Here is a 17555-nt window from a genome sequence, read left to right as displayed (position 1 = left end):
GCAGCCTCTATTGAGGACATATTGTTTCATGACAGAGGACAGAACTACAAGAGGCTCAGGCAAATTATAAAACTGTATATAAAACTTCTGCTCAAATATGGCATGCTCAAAACTTCTGCTCAAATATGGTTATAGTACATTCCATTGGCCAAAGCATATTCCATTGGCTAAAGCAAATCATGTGAAAGTCAATGTATTATCCTCTTAAAGAAAACAGCCCAGTGAAAAACTCAAGAACTTTAATAAAAGTTGTTACATTCACCCTCCCTGCTGATAAAACTTTAACACCAACTTATTTTCCAAATGTTTCCTGGCAAGACTACGTGTGATTTTTGTGTGAAGGCTATAGGCTTTCACATCAAATAACCATTTCAAAATGAATAGCCATTTTATCCACTCACTATTTTACTGAAGAATATGTTTCTTTCTGTCTTTTTATTTAAAAAATTGCAAACTGAAAAAGGCCAATGAAAAGCTGAATTTATATTAAATCTCTTCACTTTACAATATTCAAACATGAGATATCATTCTGCCTGTTAAAATGTATATTGTAAAAACTGATATGTAGTTTCAAAGTGGATAAAAAAGTTACCTTATGAATTTTCGGGACTATTTATAGTGTTTTCCAAACTTGAATATGAATTTTTTTTTTTTTTTTTTTTTTTTTTTTTTTGACAGAGTCTCACTCTGTCACCAGGCTGGAGTGCAGAGGCATGATCTCGGCTCACTGCAACCTCTGCCTCCCTGGTTCAAGCAATTCTCCTGCCTCAGCTTCCCAAGTAGCTGGGACTACAGATGCATGCCACCATGCCCAGCTAATTTTTGTATTTTTAGTAGAGACGGGGTTTCACCATGTTGGCCAGGATGGTCTTGATCTCAACCTTGTGATCCACCCTCCTCGGCCTCCCAAAGGGCAGGGATTATAGGCCTGAGCCACCGTGCCCAGCCTGAATCTTTATTAAAGGAAAAAAAAAAACCTTGGTGGACCTACTATAATGACTTGCTATGTTATTATTTTAATGTTTCTTAAATGGACAGAATAAATACTAAAAGCATAACATTTAATTTAATCAGTTTTCAGTCATGGCAGCATGAAGAAATTAGTGTATCTTCTCCTCCAAAACAAGTAAAACTGAATAAAATTGTCAAAATATTCATTTCAGGGCTCTGAAGACTGGCTATAGGCAAACAATGAATTGAGAGGTGTTTATTCATGAAGAACTGCTGGAGTTTGGGTAAGAAAAGTGAGAGTTTGTGACCTTTTGTGTGGGGTGCCACCCTTCTTATCCACCGCCAGCTCAATCGGCACATTAGTTTTAGTGTGACGGGGCAGCAGTGAAAACTAGCAGCTTCTTCCAGAAAAGGAAGACTTGATTTTAAGTATAGGGCCAGAAGAACATGATATATGCCAAAAAATACGATCACTGAAAGTAGCAAGCTCAATAGAAAATGAGTATGGAAAACCCGCAGTTCTGCTAGCTTGAGGTCACAGTTGGTAGCAAGACTAGTCCAGAATTTAATGAAGCTACCCAGGAAATTAGACAACTGTACAAAAGCTAAATAAGCTCTCCACACAACTCTAGCCAACCCTGGAATGAGATGCATATTCGGAGGAGACAAAAGAGCATTTCTTGGCAAAAAGTAGTGGCTGAGAAAAAGTTGAGAAATGGCTGAATCCATTGTCAGAGGATGGAATTCTTACAGGCTTAATGTATTTGTGTATGATCTCTGCCCAAATCATTGCCTGACCACTAAGATCTGCAGACTCAGGGAAAACCTTTAGAAACCCAGGATAAAAAATAAAAATCAGAATAACTTTTAAAAACTTGTGCACAGACATCGGCATCCACGCACCATAGGAAGACAGATTCTACAAATTAAGTTCAGGAAAGGTATTCTAAAACAACCCTCAGGAGAGAAAATCAGAATATAGGGTTGCTGTCATTTACTATCCAAAATATTGAGTTTTATATTCAAAATTATGAGACATGCAAAGAAACAGGAAAATGTCACCCTTAGGAGAAAAAATTTTTAGTAAAAACTGACTCCCAGGTGTTGGATTTAGCAGACAAAACCTTCAAAGTAATTTAAAATATATTTTTAAAAATGAAAAGAAACCGTATTTAAAGACTTAAAGGAAAGTATAAAGACTATTACTCAACAAATAGGAAATCTCAATAGAGAAATAGAAACTACAAAAAAGAATCCAATGGAAATTCTAGAGTTGAAAAGTATAAAAGCTGAAATAAAAAATTTATCTGATGGGGTTAACACAGATTTTATATGGTAAAAGAAAGCATCGGGCATTTGGGTTGGTTCCAAGTCTTTGCTATTGTGAATAGTGCCGCAATAAACATATGTGTGCATGTGTCTTTATAGCAGCATCATTTATACTCCTTTGGGTATACACCCAGTAATGGGATGGCTGGATCAAATGGTATTTCTAGTTCTAGATCCTTGAGGAATTGCCACACTGTCTTCCACAATGGTTGAACTAGTTTACAGTCCCACCAACAGCGTAAAAGTGTTTCTATTTCTCTACATCCTCTCCAGCACCTGTTGTTTCCTGACTTTTTAATGATTGCCATTCTAACTGGTGTGAGATGGTATGTCATTGTGGTTTTTATTTACATTTATCTGATGGCTGCTGCTGATGAGCATTTTTTCATGTGTCTGTTGGCTGCATAGATGTCTTCTTTTGAGAAATGTCTGTTCATATCCTTCACCCACTTTTTGATGCTGTTGTTTGTTTTTTTCTTGTAAAATTGTTTGAGTTCTTTGTAGGTTCTGGATATTAGCCCTTTGTCAACTGAGTAGATTGCCAAAATTTTCTCCCATTCTGTAGGTTGCCTGTTCACTCTGATGGTAGTTTCTTTTGCTGGATTAAGAAAATGTGGCACATATATACCATGGAATACTATGCAGCCATAAAAAAGGATGATTTCATGTCCTTTGTAGGGACATGGATGCACCTGGAAACCATCATTCTCAGCAAACTATTGCAAGAACAGAAAACCAAACACTTGAGTGAACTGCATATTCTCACTCATAGGTGGGAATTGAACAATGAGAACACTTGGACACAGGAAGGGGAACATCACACACCCAGGCCTGTCGTGGGGTGGGGGGAGGGGGGAGGGATAGCATTAGGAGATATACCTAATGTAAATGACGAGTTAATGGGTGCAGCATACCAACATAGCATATGTATACATATGTAACAAACCTGTATATTGTGCACATGTACCCTAGAACATAAAGTATAATAAAAAATAAATAATTTTTTTTAAAAAACAAAGCATCAGGGAGCTTGAAGATAAATGAACAGAAAGTATCCAATCTGAAGAACAAAGAGGAAAAAAATTAAAGAAAGATAGAGTCTCAGAGACCTGTGGGACAATATCACATGTACCAATGAATGTGTAATGAGAGTCCCATAAAGTTTATCTGAAGAAACAATGGCTGAGCACTTCTCATGTCTGATGAAAAACATGAATCTACAGATCCAAAAAAGTCAAAAAATGCCAACTAGGATAAACACAAAGAGATACATACCTAGACATATACTTAAACTCCTGAAACCAAAGACAACAAGAAAATCTTGAAAGCAGCAAGAGAAAAGTAATTAATGGGAAAACAGGAATGACAATACAATTAATTACTAACTCCTCATTAGAAACAACAGAGCTCAGAAGGCATTGTAGTGACATATTCAAAGGGCAGAAAGAAAAACTATAAACCAAAAATTCTACACTCAAGAAAATTATCTTTCAAAGTTGAAGGATAATTCAGTATCCTGGTCACGCTATAGTACTATAGTTTGGCAAACTATTGCCAATTGGGGAAAATTAGGTAGAGAACACAGAGGAATTTCTCTGTATTATTTCTTATAATTGCATATGAATCTATAATTATCCCAAAATAGAAAGTCTGATTTTTAAAATTATATGTAAAAATAAATGTATACATATTCCAAACTTCAAAAAAACTGAATAGAATAAACACTATCAATCAAAATACAGAGACTGTCAGATTGGCTAAAATACAATCCAAATATCTATTAATGCCTTCTGGTAATGAATAAACAAAATGTGCTTAATTTATACAACAGAATTAATCTGCCATAAAAATGAAAAACTACTAATACATGCTACAAGTGGATGATTCTTCAACAGCATTAGGCTAAGTGAAAGATTCCAGACACAAAATATTCCATTTATATGAAATTTCTAGAAAAGGAAAATCTCTAGAGACAGTAGATCAATAATTGCCTGGAGCTGGAGTTGGGGTAGGGATTGACTTCAGGTGGGCACAGGAGGACTTTTTGAGGAAATGAAAATGTTGTAAAATTGGGTTATGGTGATGGTTGTACAACTTAGACATTTACTAAGAAATCATCAAACTGCACACTTACAATGGTTGAACACTTTATAACATGTAAATTACACCTCAATAAAACTGTTTGCAAAATTAAATTTAAATTAATGCTTATACCTCCTTTTCTAGGTTTGAAAAGGAAAGTTTTATTAGAAAGTATGCTGCAGAAGAGTACAGTGGGTGCTTCAGCAAGAAAGGACTGTGTATGCCACGGTGGATTTTCCTTAGGGCTATTAATGGACCTAAAAGTGAGAGCTTAAGGGTAATTTGGACCATATTAGCCATGTAAGTTATGATAAAAGATTGCATTTGTGGACAGTTTATATCTTTTATAAAAACAACTCAAGAAATTATCAGCCTAAGAGAAATCCACAAATTAAATATGTCAAACAACCAAACCAATAAAATTCAAATGAATATTTCCAGAATATAACTGAGAAATTTAAAGATATTACCAACAAATTTTGGGGGGCATATTATTTACTCACTTATACTAATAGTGCAAGTTAATATGCAGAAAGACAAGATCAACTCAAAAATCCTCTCTCAGTATAAATTTGGCCATGGTTGATCTAGTCAGGTTTTTTTAGAGACTGCAATGTCTACACTACAGTGTGCTCCTTGGCAACTCAATTTTCTCACCACCTTTCTTCCTTCAAACTACTACAAAACTTTCCTTTGCACAGTTGAACTACAATGTGCTTTGGCTTTTACTAGAATGTAAGCTCCACAGAAACAGGAACTTTTTCTGGCTCAGTGCTGTATCCCCAAAGCATGGAACAGTGCATGGCATATTGTATATATTGAAAGAATAAATGAATAAAAAATATATAAAGTCCACTTTATTATGTGTTAGTATTTTATGATATTACTCTGATGTACTCTATCATTTTCCAATGACAGTATCATAGTTACTAAATGAGAAATTAACATCTTATTCTATGAAAATGATTTTAGTTGCAAATTTTCACCACAAAAGAGAAAAGATTTTTTATTTGTTTGCTTGCTTTGTCTTTGAAATTAGTAATAATTACATAGTAGTAGTTGTAAAATAAATATTATTATTTTGTTGTTAGAATGTCTAATGGAGCTGGACATGCTTACCAACATATTAAGAACTAAACTCCTGGGTGGATCACTCAGTATCAATGCAGTCATAAATATGAGGCCTCTACTCTAAAAGTGTTTGCCAGTACTGTTTTCCAGGTCATTTCCCCACCAGACAGTAACTGAATCTTATTACTTGAAATATGCTTATATTAATTTTTAAATTAACGTTTGATTAGAAACTAAAATTTAAAACTCCCCTACAGAACTCACAAATGCTGAAGAACATATTGTAGATCTCAGTTTAAGAAGCACTGACCTAACTCATTATGTATTTCACCTGGTAATGTTTCTCAGTTTTATGAGTAATTATTTTTCATTAGTATCCTCAATAAAAGCATGAAATAATGCTTCAACTAATTATTCTATTCTGAGGGGTGTTCTGTTTTTTAATTTTTTCATTGAAAACATCTGTCTTTAAATATTTCTCAGGCACAATTCATTTCTGATGCATCCTATGGTGGGAAATTCTGAGATTTCAGCTGAGTACTTATTTAAATACTGAAGCAGATTGTTATGTGTGGAGGGGGCTGCACACTGGGGAGGGTGAGAAGGAAATTAAGGCTGCTCACCAGCAATCTTCTGGTCCACCCTCAGGCAAAGGCGATGGCAGCCTTTTAGGAAGGAAGACTAATTGTACTTCTAAATTTCCTCCAAATTTCCTCCATAGTGTGTCGCCTCTGAATCTGGGGGTCTTGCACCTATAGAATTCTGATAATCAACAATGTAGAGTAATGTTACATTGTCATTTGCAGATTTTTCAGAGAATTCTGCAAAGATTTCATTTCTAAAACTTAACTTTAAAAATCTCGTAGTTGAGAGAAATTTGAAAAGACAGTCTATTCAGATCTTCAAGGTTTAGTGAATTAATTCCCTTTATTCATTAATACAAATACTAACTAGTGCTTACTGTTAGTAGGCTGCACACTGTGCTAGTTGCTGGGGTTACAAGATGCAGTCTCTGTCTGAAGGAGTTCACACAATCAAGTTAAAGAGACATGCAAAATAAGCATTTCAATGCAGTGTAGTACATTCTTACATCTGATAGAGATGGCTTCTGAGAACACAGAGAGATAGCATATAACTACCCTGGGATCCTCAAAACCTCCCTTGATGAGGAACAGACTGGTGAGATCATGGATGGCAGTGAGAATGAGCAGAAAGGATGTTGCAAGAAGCAGAAACAATACCAGCAAAGGCACTAAGGCAAGACAGAATTAGAGAACTTGGAATTAAAGAAGAGAGGTATGTCTGTCCTCTTATTCATTAGTCTTGTCCATCCATCAATCCATTTGTCCATCCATCCATCCATCCAACACTCATATTAATTCTGTTAAATTCCAGATGTTGATCTAAATGATAGGGACCCAAAGGTTATTAAAATTTTACTCCTATTACTTTAGAGGAAGCAGAGGCCAGTGAATCAGGAGAGACCTAAATAAATATAGAACCTCCTGTGGTTTTTTTATTATACTGTTAAAAAAACAAATAATATAACATAAAATTTACCATCTTAACCATTTTTAAGTTTACAGTGAAGTAGTGTTAAATATATTCACATTGTTGTGAAACATATCTCTACAACTCTTTCATCTTGCAAAATTGAAACTCTATACCTATTAAACACTAGTCTCCCCTTCACTCCTCCCTAAGCCCTTAGCAACCATCATTCTACTTTCTGCTTCTATGAGTTTGAACACTTTAGATACTTCACATGAGTGGAATAGTATAGTATTTACCCTTTTGTGACTGGCTTATCTCATCCTGGAAGTTCATACATATTGTAGCATGTGATGGGATTTCCTTCCAGTCTGCATAATATTCTACTCTACATGTATATATCACATTTCCTTAACCATTCACCTGTTGACAGACATTTAAATTGCTTCCACCTATTGGCTAGTGTAAGGAATGCTGCAATAAGCATGGATATAAAAATATCTCTTTGAGATCCTGCTGTGAAATTTTTTGGATATATACTCAGAAGTGGGATTGCTGGATCATATGCTAGTTCTATTTTTAATTTATTTTCAAGGAGACTCCATAATGTTTTATTTATTTCTTCTTTTATTTTTGTTGTTGAGATGGGGTCTGGGGTCTCCCTATGTCACCTAGGGTGGTCTTGAATTCCTGGGCTCAAGTGATCCTCCCGCCTCAGCCTCCCAAAATGCTATGTATACAGGCGTCAGTCACTGTTCCTGGCTTCATGTTTTCTATAATGGTTGCACCATTTTACATTCCCACCAATGATGTACGAGGGTTCCAGTTTCTCCACATCCTTGCTACCACTTGTTATTTTCTATTCTTTTGATAGCGTCCATCCTAATGAGTTTGGGGTAATATTTCATTGTAGCTTTGATTTGCATTTATCTCATGATTACATATGTTGAGCATCTAATCATATGCCTCTTGGCCAATTTTTTTTTTTTTTTTTTTTTTTTTTTTTTTTTTTTTTTTTTTTTTTTTGAGATGCAGTCTCACTCTGTTACCCAGGCTGGAGTGTAGTGGCACGATCTTGGCTCACTGCAACCTCTAACACCCAGGTTCAAGTGATTCTCATGCCTCAGCCTCATGAGTAGCTGGGACTACAAGCACCCACCACCACACCCTGCTAATCCTTTACCCATTTTTGAATCAGGTTGTTTTTTGTTGTTGAGTTATAAAAATTCCTTATAGATTCTGGATATTAACCTCTTATCAGATACATAATCTGTAAATATTTTTGCCATTACATAGGTTGCCTGTTTACTCTGTGGATTGTTTCCTTTGATGTGCAGGAGATTTTAAGTTTGATGTGGGCCCATTTGTCTATTTTTGCTTTTGTTGCCTGTGCTTTTGGTGTCATGTTTTAAAAAATCATTGCCAAATATGATGTCCCAAAGCTTTTTCTTTATATTTTTTCGAGTTTTATAGTTAAGTCTTATGTTTAAGTCTTTTTTCCATTTTGAGCTATTTTTTGGTATACAGCATAAGACAATGGTCTGACTTCTTTTTTTTTTTTTTTTTTTTTTTTTTGCATAGGGATATACAGTTTACCCAGCACCATTTGTTGAAGAGACTATTCTTTCCCCATTGTGTAGTCTGGGTCACCTCTACCAGGCTTTCCAGCTTTCAATGCTTGTTGAAAATCATTTGACCTTGTAGGCAAGGCCAAATGGTTCATTAATTTGGGCATCATTTATTTCTGGGTGTCTTTATTCTGATCCATTAGTCTACATACCTGTCTTTATGCCAGTACTACACCATCTGAATTACTGTTGATTTGTAATGTGTTTTACAATCAGTAAGTGTGAGGCCTCCAGCTTTTTTCTTCTTTTTTCGAGATTATTTTGGCTATTCAAGGTCGCTTGAGATTCCATACAAATTTTAGGATGTTTTTCTCCATTTCTACAAAAAACACCACTGGGATATTGATAAGAATTGCACTGACTCTATAGATGACATTCTGCAGCAGGGACATTTTAATAATATTAAGTCATCTAAGGCCGGGCATAGTGGCTCACACCTGTAATCCCAACACTTTGGGAGGCCAAGGCGGGTGGACCATTTGAGGTGAGGAGTTTGAGACTAGCCTGGCCAACATAGTGAAACCCTGTCTGTAGAAAAATACAAAAAATTAGCTGGACATGGTGGTGCACGTCTGTAATCCCAGCTACTGGGGGAGGTTGAGGAACGAGAATCAATGGAGCCCAGGAGATGGAGGTCACAGTGAGCCAAGATCGTGCCACTGCACTCTAGCCTGGGCAACAGAGTGAGACTCCGTCTCAAAAAAAAAAAAAAAAAAATTAAGTCTTGTAATCTATGAATACAGGATCTTTTTCCATTTATTTGTATCTTCTTCGATTTTTTTGTATCAATATTTTGTAGTTTTCAGTGTACAACACTTTCACCACCTTGGTTAGGTTTATCTTTTTTGATGCTACATTAAATGGGATTGTTTTCTTAATTTTCTTTTCAGATTATTTGTTATTAGTGATTTTTAAAAAGCAACTGATTTTCGTGTATTGATTTTGTGTCCTGTAACTTTGCTGAAATATTTTATTAGTTTTGGCAGATTTTTGTGGAATCTTTAGAATTTTCTGCACATAAGATCATGTTTGCTGAAACAAGTAAGTTTACTTCTTTTTTCCAATTTGGATACCTTTAATTATTTTTCTTATCTAATTGCTCTGGCTAGGACTTCCAGTACTATGTTGAGTAGTAGTGGCAAGAGTGGGCATAGTGGGCATCCTTGCCTCGTTCCTAATCTTAGAGAAAAAGCTTTCAAATTTTTCACCATTAGATATGATGTTAGCTATGAGTTTTTCATATAGGGCTTTTATTATTATATTGAAGTCGGGTTTTTCTGTTGTTGTTCCTAGTTTTTTGAATATTTTCATCATGAAAAGATGTTGAATCTTGTCAAATGCTTTCTTTTCTGCATCAGTTCAGTTGACCATATGGTTGTTCTTCATTGTATTAATTGTGTGTGTTATACTGATTGATTTTCATATGTTTAACCATTCTTGCATTCCAGGTATAAATTCCACTTGGACATGGAGTATAATGCTCTTGATGTGCTGTTAAATTTGTTTTGATAATATTTTGTTGAATATTTTGCATTAATATTCATCAAAGATATTGGTCTGTAGTCTTCTTTTCTTGTTGCGTCTTTGTCTTATTTTGGTATCAGGGTAATGTTGGCCTCATTAGCAATGAGTTTGGAAGTGTTCCTTCTTCTTCAATTCTTTGGAAGAGTTTGGGGAAGATCGTAATTAATTCTTCTTTAAATATTTGGTAGAATTCTACAGTGAAGCTATCTGGTCCTGGGCTTTTCTTTGTTGGGAGGTGGCCAGGTAATTATGTTTCTAGAATTTCTTCCATTTCTTCTAGGATACCCCTTTTGCTGACATATAACTTGCTTCAGCCTCTTTATTGAATTTATTTAATTCTCTCCATCTTTACCACCAAACTAGCCTAAGTTGTTAATCACCTCTTTTCTCAAATTACTATAGTAGCCATATCATTGTTCTCCTTGCTTTCACCCTCTCTTATTAATTTTTCACACTCTGAACAGTATACTTTTTGAATATAAACCTGAGTATGCCATTGCCCTTGCTTGAAATAATTCAATGGCTTCTAGCTGCTCTGAGATCAAAGGCAAAATGCTTAGCATGCCCCTGCCTGCTCTGAGCAGCTCTACCATTCTCTCCAGCTTCAACCTACTCTACTGTCTGTTCCCCACCCACTTCATCATCCACAAAACCCTTCTGTGTATCTTTGTTCTCATTACATGTCTTCCTTCTGCAATAGGGCCTTTACCATACTGTTCTTTGTATATGGAATGCTCTTTTAGAAATTTACCTCTATTCATCCTTCAAATCTCAGTTCAATTATTGTTTTTCTGGAAAGAAGCTTTTACTGACCTCTTAGACTTCCTCATACTATCTCATAGTACCATGGATCTCTAATTTTTACCATTTATCATTCTTACAATAATACATCTATTTATGTGACTATTTGAATAATGCCTATTTCCCCCCATATACACCAGTAAGTTTATATTTCTCCCCACCACTGAAAATTTAACTTCTAATTCAGTGCTCAATAAATATTCATTGAATGAATCAATAAATGAACACATATGGTCTAGCAGATTGCATATTCCAAAAATGCCACAACAATATCTTCTATTCCACATGCTCTTTTTAACATGTGACTTTAATGCACCTCCACTGAGAGCTGAAGATTATGTTCCCTCCTCTTGAGTCTAGGTAGGTTTGTGAATACAATGATGTTGTGTTATTTCTGGGGCTAGGTCATACGAGGCAACAGTTTATGCCTGGTTCTTTTGACACCCTTGTTCCTGGAACTCAGACACCATGTCATGGGGAAGTCCAAATCCAAATAGCCTGGGTCAGGCTAGTGGCTTACACCTGTAATCCCAACATTTTGGGAGGCCAAGGCAGGCAAATTGCTTGAGCCCAGGAGTTTAAGACCAGCCTGGATAACATGATGAAGCCATATCTCTACCAAAAAAAAATTTTTTTTTTGCCGAGTGTGGTGGCCTGCACCTGTAGTCCAAACTACTTGGGAGGCTGAGGTGAGAGGATCACCTGAACCCTAGGAGGCAGAGGTTGAAGTAAGCCAAGATCGTGCCACTGCACTCTAGCCTGGGTGACAGTGCTAGATCCTGTCTCAAAAAGAAAAAAAAAACAACCAACAACAAATAGCCTGTAGAGAAGCCCATGGAATAAAGGACTAAGACCTTCTTTCACAGTCTTGGCTAAAATGCCAGCACCATCTTGGAGCAATGAGTGTGAGCCATCCTGAAAACAGATCCTCCAGCCTCCAGTTGAGCCACTCCAGCTGGTATTATATGGAGCAGTCATCTCTATAAAGCCCTGCCCCCAAATAAATTACTGCTATTGTTTTAAGTCACAAAGTTTTGGGGGTGATTTGGTACATACCAAGAGAGAACTAGAGCATATAGTAAAAGAGATTCATACTTAACTGACAAAATATCCAGATTAGGTTGTCAAGATCACTAAATCAGATTGAATATTTGATCACTCTTAAAGTATTTTTCAATTAACCGTTTCAATAATTGAATAGAGGGGAAGTAACCATCAAAACAGCACATCAAACAGTCACAAAGAAATCTTATTAAGGATTTATGCCTTTTCACCCAAGATAGACCCCAGTTCTATGCTTATTCTGCCCACTCCCTTTTCTTCAGTCTCTCTTCTTTCCTACCTTCATTTCACATTCTTAAACTATTTAAATCTACAAAATTGCTTTGTTCCGAATTTTGTGATATAGGGTTCAGGCTGATGACAATTTTGTGATTAGCAGAGAAGTAGCTTAAAAGACTATTACAAAAATAATAGAAAAACCTGATCAAAGGAATTTTCAGTGACAACTCTTCTGAATAAAATTATTTGGAATAGTTTAGATTCTTGATTGTACTTTTTATGCTTTGTAGAGTGTATCTAATTGGATATGTACAAGTTGAGAAATTTACTGGATTTGCTGCAACCTGGCTGCTGATTAAGCTGGTAAAGTGTTCATATTTGTGTGGTGGGCATATCATTAGTCTCTCCCTGGAGTACACCTTGATAATAAGCACAGCTCCAGTCTTCCATTAAAGTTAAGTGTCTACTGACAGGATGCAAACAGAGCATAGTACATTGTCAATAAAGAGTGCCAGGTCTTCAGTTTGGCTGCCTGGGTTTGAATTCTGGCTTATCATATTTTAATTGTGTCACTATGGCCAAGCTAATTATTCTTTTCAGAGTCAATTTTTTTAGGTGTGTAATAGGTACAAAATGGTACCACATCGTGAAGGTTATTAGGAATATTAAAGGGGATAATCCTTGTGAAACATTCAGCAGGTGCTTGGCCATAGGAAGTGCTCAACAAGTGCCAACTCTTACATTGTGTTCATCTTATGACTCATTGCTTCCAGTTTCATTCTATATGGCCAATCTCGGCATGACCTTTATAGAACTATGATGTGTATGAAACAATTTCGGAAGAAACGAGTCAGTTTACAACCTTTAAGACTATCTCTCAGCATATCAAATCATTCATTCCCCTTTCTACTTCTCTTGTGACCTTCATGTTTGTTGCAGTTTTTTGTTGTTGTTGTTGTTGTTTCGTTTTTAATGGAGTCTTGCTCTGTCACCCAGGCTGGAGTGCAGTGGCACAATCTCGGCTCACTGCAACCTCCACCTCCCAAGATCAAGCAATTCTCCTGCCTCAGCCTCCTGAGTAGCTGTGATTACAGGCACACACCACCACTCCTGGCTAATTTTTGTACATTTAGTAGAGACGGGGTTTCACCATGTTGGTCAGACTGGTCTTAAACTCCTGACCTCATGATCTGCCCACCTTGCCCTCCCAAAGTGCTGGGATTATAGGCGTGAGCCACCACACCTGGCCTGTTGCAATTTTATTACAAGTTCACCAGCCAAAGAACAACCCTAACTCCCAGTTCACTCTAGTAACTTGGGGAACCAGAATGTCATTTGGAAAATTAAGTACACAGTACACTGAACAATACAATAGTGTTTTAATAGATTTCCAGAAACTTACCTCCATAGAATTGTTTAATAAAGCTTCAGTTAAATCTAGATGAACATGTACTTAAATATGATCATAAGAATGATTTCACAGTGAGGTTAAATGGAAAATGAAGTAGTATGTTTCCTTTTCAAAGGCTTTGTCTACATAGTGCAATGGAATTTTACTATATTAAGATATAACTGGCCTGGCATGGTAGCTTATTCCTGTATTCCCAGCACTTTTGGAGGCCAAGACAGGCAGATCACTTGAGGCCAGGAGTTTGAGACCAACCTGGCCAACATGGCGAAACCCCTTCCTTAAAAAAAAATACAAAAATTAGCCAAGCATGGTGGTGCATAGTAGTCCCAGCTACTCAGGAGGCTGAGGCACAAGAATCACTTGAACCCAGGAGGCAGAGGTTGCCATGAGCTGAGATCACACTACTGTACTCCGGCCTGGGTGATACAGTGAGACTCTGTCTCAAAAAAAAGAGAGACATAACTGATATGATTAACTACAAAAGTGTATTAAGACAATTAAAAATTCAAAATCAACTGTACTGGAAAATCAAGTACTTTACAGTCATACAGATGTGAAACTTTCATATAATCATATAGACTGGATGAAGAAGAAATTTCCTTCAACTCCGCTGCCTGATCCAGGCCTGCAACACAATCCCAAATGGTGTTAGAAAAGTATGTTTCTATATTAGAGTTAATATGAACAAATTAATTATTTTTACCCTAAGATGTGACATTTTATTACATATATTTTTAAAATGGGAATAAAATAATGGGTATTACATTGAAAATGATGTGGAGTAGAATAATAGTAGTTTTAGCACATAGTAGTGTTCTACTTGCTTCTCACAAATGGTCCTCTTTAATCTTTACAGCAGCACCATGAAGGATATGAGATTACTATTCATTTATAGATGAGGAAACTGGATTTCAGAGAGAGAAAATAATTACCCAAGTCACAGAGATTTTTAGTAAGAGTCAAACTAGCATTTTAACATGTATCTGTCGAACTTCAGAGCCTATTTATTTAACAGCTATGCTGTTGATAAGTTGGATTGCATTAAAATTAGGAACTTCTATTCTCTAAAAGGCACTAGTAAGAAAGTAAAAAGGAAAAACAATGTTTGAGAGAAGATACTAGCAATATCTAAATCTGACAAGGAATAATATCCAGAAGATAAATGTCTGTCTGTCTGTCTGTCTGTCTGTCTGTGTGTGTGTGTATCTTTTACCAATTAATAAGAAAAAGACAATACAACAGAAAAACATGTAAAAGGTTTGGACAGGTGCTTCATAAAAGAGAACCAACTGGCCAATTAATATATGAAAATGTGCTCAATCTCATTATTCAGCAAGAAAATGAAAAACAAGACAATAGTGGGATATCACTGCACACCTACTAGGAAGGCTAAAATTAAAAAGACAGACATACTAAGAATTAGTGAGGATGGAAAGTACCTGGAAATTTTCTATACCACTTTTGGGAGTACAGTTTGATAGAACCACTTTAAAGAAGTGGATATATTGGTTTTCCAGCAACTACTAAAGCTAAACATTCTCATACTGTATGATCTGGCATTTTAACTCTTACATATAATCCCCCAAAATGCATGGGATTGTGCATAGATGTACGCCAAAGACAGGTACAAGAATGTTTATTGTACTATCATTTGTAAAGCCCCCAAAATAGAAGCAATTCAAATGTCCACCAACAATAAATGAGTTAAAAAAAAATAAACTGTAATACATTCATACAGTGGAATACTATATAGCAACAAAAATAAACAAACCATAACTACACACAACATGGATGAGTCTCACAAGCATATTGTTGATGAAAAGAAACCAAATACAGGAGCATAGTGTATGATTCAGTCTTAGTCTATTTAGTATTATATAAAGGAATACATGAGGCTGGGTAATTTATAAAGAAAAGAGCTTTATTTGGCAGGTAATATAAGAAGAATAGCACCAGCATCTGCATCTGGTGAGGGCTCCAGGCTGTTTCCACATGGGGTGGAAGGAGAAGGGGAGCCATGTGCAGAGATCACATGGTGAGAGAGGAAGCAAGGGGGTTGGAAGTGACCGTCACTTTTTAAACAACCAACTCTCCTGGGAACTGATAGAGTGAAACTCACTCCCTACTGCAAGAAGGGCACCAAGCCATTCATGTAGGATCCAACTTCATGATCCAAACGCCTCACATTAGGCCCCACCTCCAATATTGGGGATCAAATTTCAACATGAGGTTTGCGGGGACAAACTTCCAAACTGTAGCAGACTCTACTTATAAAGTTAAAAATGGCAGAACTAATTGATAATGATAGATAAGCAAGTAGTTACTACCGAAGTTAGTAATGACTGGGAAGGAGCCTAATAAAGCCTTCTGTTATACTGATAATGTTCTACTTTTCAGTCTGGGTAGTAGGTACACGAGTGTATTCACTTTATGAAAATTCATCAAGTTATACACAAAAGATTTGTGCTTCTGTATGTATGCACAGTTTAGGGGGGTAAAGGGGGAAGTAATCTTGCTCAAGGTGTTAGCTAACCAATAGGTGTTAGCTGATGGTGAAGGTTTTTATTTTACGGTCATGAAGCTCACTCTTGGTTCTCTACATCCTTCTCTGTTGTACTCCCAGAAGCTGAGGGATGGAATGAGGCCCCAGTTGGCTGATTATGGCCTTTCTTTGCCTTCTAGAATGGGTAGACACAATAAGCCAACCATAATCCTTCTCCTACTCATGAGACCTTACCAATCCTTGTCTTCACACTTTTGACCAGTTCTTGCTGTGGGATTGTCCTCTCATATTGTTGTTATTCATTTGAGCTTTTTTCCCCAGCTATTGCCCAATTTGCCATTTTTTATACCCATAGACATGACATATTTATACCCTTTACTTATCTCACTTATCAAACTGTAGCCAAAACAGAGATTAAGCAGAGCTTGTCTCTTAGCATTCGACCTTGTTGATTGTGATTAAGATTGGAGCCCAGATAGAAGCAAGGCAAAGCAGGAAGAGCTAGAGAGTAAGACTTGCACAGTGGTCTTTGGATAAAGCTTCCAAGAAGTAACTGAGAAATAAAACACACCAAAGCAGGCATAGAAACAGAAATAGAATAAAGTGGCTGAGAATTACAATTCTGAGAACTCAAATTTTTCTGTGGTTTTCAAAAATTGCTTGATATATCTATGACCATAGGCCATAGACAGTATTTTACTTATAATAACAAAAAATATTTAGAGTTTAATATGTGCTATGTACTGTTAAGTGCTTTTACATACATTATCTCATTTAACCCTTATAGCTACCCTAGAAGAGGTATTATAATTATAGTCATCTCCATTTTATAGATGAGGAATTTGAAGTCTAGAAATATTAAGTAACTCACCCAAGATTCCCCAGTAAATAGTGGTACTATTGGAATTTGAACTTAGATATATCTGATCCAAAATTCCAGTATCCTAATCAGTATATTATACTACTTATTTATTGTATAAAAGATAAGTCTGTGCTAATTGAAGATTGTGGGTGAGAATCTGTGTGTGAGGGCCAAGATGAGGTATATTACAGGAAAGTGTCATAAAGATGGAGTGAAATTCAGAAATTGAGACTACATATGATACAAATCAGGTGTAATATGAGAGACCATTAGGAAAAACAAACATATGCCCTATTATTTTATTTTTATGGGATCTGAATGCATTGTACATTCATCAGAGATGTCTCTACCCTCTTAACATTCATCAGCATGTTATTTGTTTAGAAACTCAAAGTTCTTGTATGTGTTAACTGAGACTAATTTATAAACATTATGGGTTTTACACATCGTCTGGGACCATTCTTTACTATTTAGTGCCAGGACTAGGAAAGAGGAAAAAAAGAGGACTTGGAGACTGGAGGTTCACTTTCCTGTATTACTGTTGCCATGGCAACTGCAGGCTCTTCTCTGATGAGCTGTAACTATCATTTGAAAAAACACTAAGTTTTGCATTTTTATTTT

Source organism: Macaca fascicularis, chromosome 3 (assembly GCF_037993035.2).
Source record: "Macaca fascicularis isolate 582-1 chromosome 3, T2T-MFA8v1.1".
NCBI classification, from domain to species: domain Eukaryota; kingdom Metazoa; phylum Chordata; class Mammalia; order Primates; family Cercopithecidae; genus Macaca; species Macaca fascicularis.
This window is presented reverse-complemented; position numbering follows the sequence as displayed.